The sequence below is a fragment of the Tamandua tetradactyla genome, chromosome 9 (genome assembly GCF_023851605.1).
Source record: "Tamandua tetradactyla isolate mTamTet1 chromosome 9, mTamTet1.pri, whole genome shotgun sequence".
In the NCBI taxonomy this organism is placed as follows: domain Eukaryota; kingdom Metazoa; phylum Chordata; class Mammalia; order Pilosa; family Myrmecophagidae; genus Tamandua; species Tamandua tetradactyla.
The window spans coordinates 84,024,479-84,030,382 of record NC_135335.1 but is presented as its reverse complement, the minus strand read 5'-3'; the positions used below and the strand labels follow the sequence as shown (position 1 = coordinate 84,030,382).

The 5,904-nt window shown below is 41.2% G+C and overlaps 1 pseudogene; it reads left to right on the top strand.

Annotated features, from left to right (window-relative positions):
• The first annotated feature begins 1,941 nt into the window (after positions 1 to 1,941).
• On the top strand, positions 1,942 to 4,277 carry LOC143645741 (sorting nexin-1-like; annotated as a pseudogene).
• The last annotated feature ends 1,627 nt before the right edge of the window (positions 4,278 to 5,904 follow it).

Below are 5,904 nucleotides of genomic sequence, written 5' to 3'. Positions count from 1 at the left end.
GGGAAAAGTGGAGAATAACCAACAGATTTTCTAAAATGCAAAGCTTGACATGACACTCCTTTAATAATCACAATGATAATGCTAATAAATGGCTTAATTAAAAAAAAAATCTCCAACAGTTACAAACACTCTATACCCACAAGCAACAACTCATCCTTTTCATTCTCTTGGTAACCTCTAATCTACCTTTTTGTCCGTTCGAACTTGCTATCTCTAGATGTTTCTTATAAGTAAATTCATACAGTATTTGTCCTTATGTGCCTTGCTTATTTCACTCAGCATAATGTTTACTAGGCTCATCTAGGCTGCAGCATGTCTTGGAACTTCATTCCTACTTCAGCCAAATAATATTCCATTGCGCGTCTTTTCCACATTTTGTTTATCTCTTCATCTGTTGATGGATACTTGGATTGTTTCTACCTTTGGGCAATTGTGAATAATGCTGCTATGAAAGCTGATGTACAAAGTATCTGTTTGAGTCCTGGTTTTCAATTTCTTTCTGGGTCATAGGATAATTCTCTATTTAACGTCTGGAGAAACTGTCATACTGTTTTCCACAATGATTGCACTATTTTCATTCCCATGAATGGCTCTTCTGAAGGCCTCATGCGCTAGGCTGCTATAGATTTTACATTGATGGTTTCATTCAATCTATGTAGCTACTCTATGAAGCAGACATAGCATAATTCTCATTTCACAATGAGGAAACTGAAGCACAGTGAGGTTAATTAACTTGTCCAAGGCCATGCCACTAGGATGAGCAGTCAGATGGGACTCCCTAACCTTCTCAATTAAATTTAAACTCCTTACTTGAGGCTTACCTTTAGCCTTATCTCCTTTCCAACTCCTACATTTAGACCCATCTTTTGCTTTACCCCATGGTCTACTGTCTTCTAACTGTGAACTAAATCACCTGTGCCCCCTTGTTGGCCTGCCTTAGTGGACTGGCAAGCTTTAGCTCAAGTACCACTGCCTGTTGGATGTCTCATCTCCTGTCCTGATCCCTTTGCATCTCTTTAGACTTCTTTGAGCTCTCCTAGCTGCCAGAACCTGGGCCAAGCACACTAGCAGGACTGAATAGACAGTTGATTGTTGGTTCAGCTCTCCCACCACTATGAGCTCCTTCAAACAATGGCATCCAGTCAATCCTTTCTATCTGCAGTGACTAGCACAGTGCCAAGCATGTCATAAGCATTCCACAAGCATTAGCAAAGGAGCCAAGGAAGAAGGTCAGTTCTGGGGCATGGAGCATTGCCAGTTAGACAGTCTAACTAGGGAGCCCAAACTTTGGGCAGGTGGGAGCAGCATGGGGAAAGCCAAGATGATTAGTAGCACTAAGTCTCATTCCCTTCTTCACAGCATGTCAAGCTCTTGACCCACATGCATGGGATCATGGCCCAGGGACAGTGAGGTCGTGGTGGAAATACAGGACTTGGATTTTGCTTGCTGTTTTGTACAATGGCATAAGTTGTAAAGTTTGTATTGGAAGGTTAGTATGAATGTCAATAGAGACAGACAGGTAAATGCTCTTTGGGAACTCTAAAGCCCCCTATTGCTTTTTTTAAATTTTTTTTGCATGGACAGGCACCCAGAATTGAACCCAGGCCTCTGGTATGGCAGGCAAGAACTCTACCAGTGAGCCAATGTTACACCGCCGCCCCCCACCCCCAAGCTTTTTAGTCATAAGTGTGGCTAAGGGCAAGTGCCCAGGGTGAAACTGTTTCCTTTGAGAAAGTAGGCCCCTCTGGGAACTGAAGGCACTTACTCCAAATGTACTGCCCTTTCAAGCAGTCCTTCAAGTAATATAGGCACTCATAGGGATTTCCACCTAGCTTGGGGATGCTGTCCCCTATCACAGTTAGTTTGCTTTCACCATCCCATATTTATTTATTTTTCTTTTAAAGTAAAGGTGAACAAGGTTTCCACTGTGGGTGGAGGAAGATGGCGTCAGCTGGTGGTGGCTATAGCACTTCCGAGAGACTCCATCTGCCCTTCCCAGGCCTGGAATCGGAGTTTGAGGGGGTGACTGAATACTGGGGACAGCGATACTGAGGGTGGCAGCCAGTAAGTCCCAGTGTCCAAAGAGAACTGCTTCCCTTCTTCCCATCAATAATGGATCCAAAGAAAATGGGGTCCATGAGGAACAAGACCAAGAGCCATAGGTTCTCTTTGCAGGTACCACAGTGGAGCTATCCCTGCACAGCCCACAAAATAATTAGAAGAGAGTGCCAGCCAAAACATGCATTTCTCTTTCTTCACAGGAAACCACAAATTCCTTAAGTCCCAGCCATGCTATAAGGAGCTAGGGGAAGAATAGGAGGACCAATTTCACTTGACAGTTGATATAATTGATTCTGAGAAGATAGGAGATGGTGTGAACGCCTATGTAACCTACAAAGTTACAATACAGATGAGCTTACCAATGTTCAGAAATAGAAAGCTTGCATTAAAAAGAAGATTCAGTGATTTTCTGGGGCTTTATGAGAAGCTTTCAGAGAAAGACTCTCAGAATGGTTTCATTGTTCCTCTTCCATCTGAGAAGAGTCTAATAGGAATGACAAAAGTGAAAGTTGGGAAGTGTGCTGGTTTGAAAGGATGTATGTCTCCTAGAAAAGCCATGTTTTAATCAAAATCCCATTTTGTAATGGCAGAATAATCCCTATTCAATACTGTATGTTTGAATCTGTAATTGGATCATCTCCCTGGAGATGTGATTTAATCAAGAATGATTGTTAAACTGTATTAGGTGACCACATGTCTTCACCCATTTGGGTGGGTCTTGATAAGTTTCTGGAATCCTATAAAAGAGAAAACATTTTGGAGAATGAAAGAGATTCAGAGAGAGTAGAGCAGAACAACATAGCCACGAGAAGCAGAATCCACCAACCAGTGACCTTTGGAGACGAAGAAGAAAATGCCTCCCGGGGTGCTTCATGAAACAGAAAGCCAGGAGAAGAAGCTAGCAGATGACACTGTGTTCTCCATGTGCCCTTCCAGATGAGAGAGGAACCCTGACCGTGTTCACCATGTGCCTTTCCAGATAAGAGAGAAACTGTGACTGTGTTCGCCATGTGTTGCTTCCACTTGAGAAAGAAGCCCTGAATTTCATTGGCCTTCTTGAACCAAAGTATTTTTCCCTGCGTGCCTTAGATTGGACATTTCTATAGACTTGTTTTAATTGGGACATTTTCTCGTCCTTAGAACTGTAAACTACCAACTTATTAAACTCCCCTTTTTAAAAGCGATTCCATTTCTGGTATTTTGCATTCAAGCAGCTAGCAAACTAGAACAGGAAGGAAGATTCTTCTTCTGTAAAATTTATTGAAAAACAGAGTGCTGCTCTAGAGAGGTACATCCAGAGGATTGTGAATCATCCCACAATGTTACAAGATCCTGATGTCAGGGAGTTCTTGGAAAAAGAAGAGCTACTACATATTGTGAGTACCCAGACATTGAGAGGTGCTGGTCTCCTCCAGATGCTCAAGAAAGCTACAGATGCAGTTAGCAAAATGACCTTCAAGATGAATGAATCAGATGTCTGGTTTGAGGAGAACCTCCAGGAGGTAGAGTGTGAGGAGCAATGCTTATGGAAACTGCATGCTGTTGTAGAAAATCTAGTCAACATAGGAAAGAACTAGTGCTGGACACAGCCCAGTTTGCAAAGAGTCTAGCCATGCTTAGGAGCTCCAAGGACAACATGGCATTGTCATGGGCACTCTCCCATCTGGCTGAAGTGGAAGGAAAAATGAACAGCTCCATCGGGAATGGGGCAACAATGATTTCTTTCTCCTTGCCGAGCTCCTGAGTGACTACATTCACCTCCTAAGCTGCCTTTGACCAGTGCAGGAAGACATGGCAGCATTGGCAGGATGCTCAGACCACTTTGCAGAAGAAGCAGGAGGCTGCGGCTTGGCTACTGTGGGCCAATAAACCTGACAAGCCACAACAAGTGAAGGATGGTATCAGAGTGGAAGTTTCAAGTGACTCAGTATGAAAGGGACCTTGAAAGAATTTCAACAGTGGTCCAAAAGGAAGTGATGCAGTTTGAGAAAGGGAAATCCCAGGACTTCAAAAACCATGTGATCAAGTACCTTGAGATACTTCTGTATTCACAGTAGCAGCTGGCAAAGTAATGGGAAGCCTTCCTTCCTGAGGTAAAGGCCATCTCCAACAGACCAAGGACACCAGAGTCCACCAGCCTGATGCTGCCTTTTTGTACATGTCCTTCTCCACCTCTGATAGACTCCAGTGATGCATTATGCCTAGCCTGGCCTTAACCCCTCCCACTCTTCCCCCACAGCCAGCCTGTTCTCAGTCACTCTACCCATATTTCATTTAGCTTCCATATATATTTTCTTATCTAAGAGAATAGTTTCTTGCTTTCAGCAAAAGACCTATAGTAGGTCGGATTATGGGATGAGTAGGATATTGATATAACTATTTAAATACAAGTATATATATTTTTAGGATGCAGTTTAGGAATGTGGGAACAACATTTTCTGTTACTCCTGACAGTACCATGAAAAGATTATGTAATAAAATATTTTAAAATTTAAAAGATTAAGTAAAAGTGAATGAAAATTAATTTTCTTATAAGAAGTTTTCAAATTATTCCTTGTCATTCTTGAAACACCCCAAAGTGTGTGATGTCAGAGCCAGGAATATTGACTGGGATTGTACATTCATGTAAAGCATTTTACTGACTGTCCTTGGGTAATTAATTTGGAAGAAATTGGGGACTGTTTTCTGGTTGGATTGAGGTACAAACTGCTCCTTCAGACCACCAAGGAATCAGTGCAGTATATTATTGCTTCTTGTGTTATATCCAATGTGACAAGTTGGTGAATTTACCTAGTACCTCAGAAATCATCTTATCATTTTTGCTTTTCATTTGACTTTGGAAAGAACAGGAAGTTGCCCAAGGTCTTAGAACCAGTAAATAGCTATGCTGGATCCAAAGCCAGTTCTCACGATTCCTCACACTGTTTCTTCTCCCATTCCTCATTTATCTCCTCATTCCATCACACTCTACCCCCCAAAGCCTCCAAGGACCAATGGTTCCTTATAAAAACTGATTAAAGGGGGTGCAAGGGTAGCTCAGTGGTAGAATTCTTGCCTGCCATGTGGGAGACCCTGTATTTGATTCCAGGTCCATGTACTTCCCCCAAAATAAGCAAGCAAAAAATAAATAAAAATTCAACAAATGGTACTGCAATAATGGATACTCACATGGAAAAATAATGAAATGTGACCTCGCCATACAGCATACAAAAAAAAAACCTGATTAAAAAGGATAAACAAAAACAATAAACAAAAATGTTTGATCTTCTGTTTATATGCATTAGCCCCATCCATTGCGCTAACAAATGCATAGAATAAAAAAAGTTTGATTTCTTTGAATTCAAGGCAAATTTCTGCCATATGTGAAATAGATATGTTAGGGTGTGGAAAGGGAATGGAAATTTGGTACAGTGTATGCTTTTTTTTCTTTAACTTGTTAGAGGGGAAGATGGCAGAATTAAGAACTAATAATTTTTCCCCATTTCTAACTTTAGATATTTCTTGATTAATGTAGACATCTGACTTACCTCTCTAGTAAGAAATACCATTTTATTAACTACCATTCCAGACAAAGAAATAGCCACTTCCTGTTTGCTCAAAAAATGTGAGCATTGGCCATGCTAATAACTTTCCAAAATCTTTTCTAACTGTCTTAAAACTGACTTCTTTGGAAAGGAACCAAAAAGTTTCTTGTCAAAAGAACCAGAAAGAAAAAGTATGTTGTTGTTACAAAAAAGAAGATGAAGTTTATTAGGAAATCGCTTCTCCCAGGAATGGGAAGTTTCTGGGCGAGCACCCAAGCACAGCAGTGTCTGTAACCAGTATTGTTTTATTTTCAGTGGT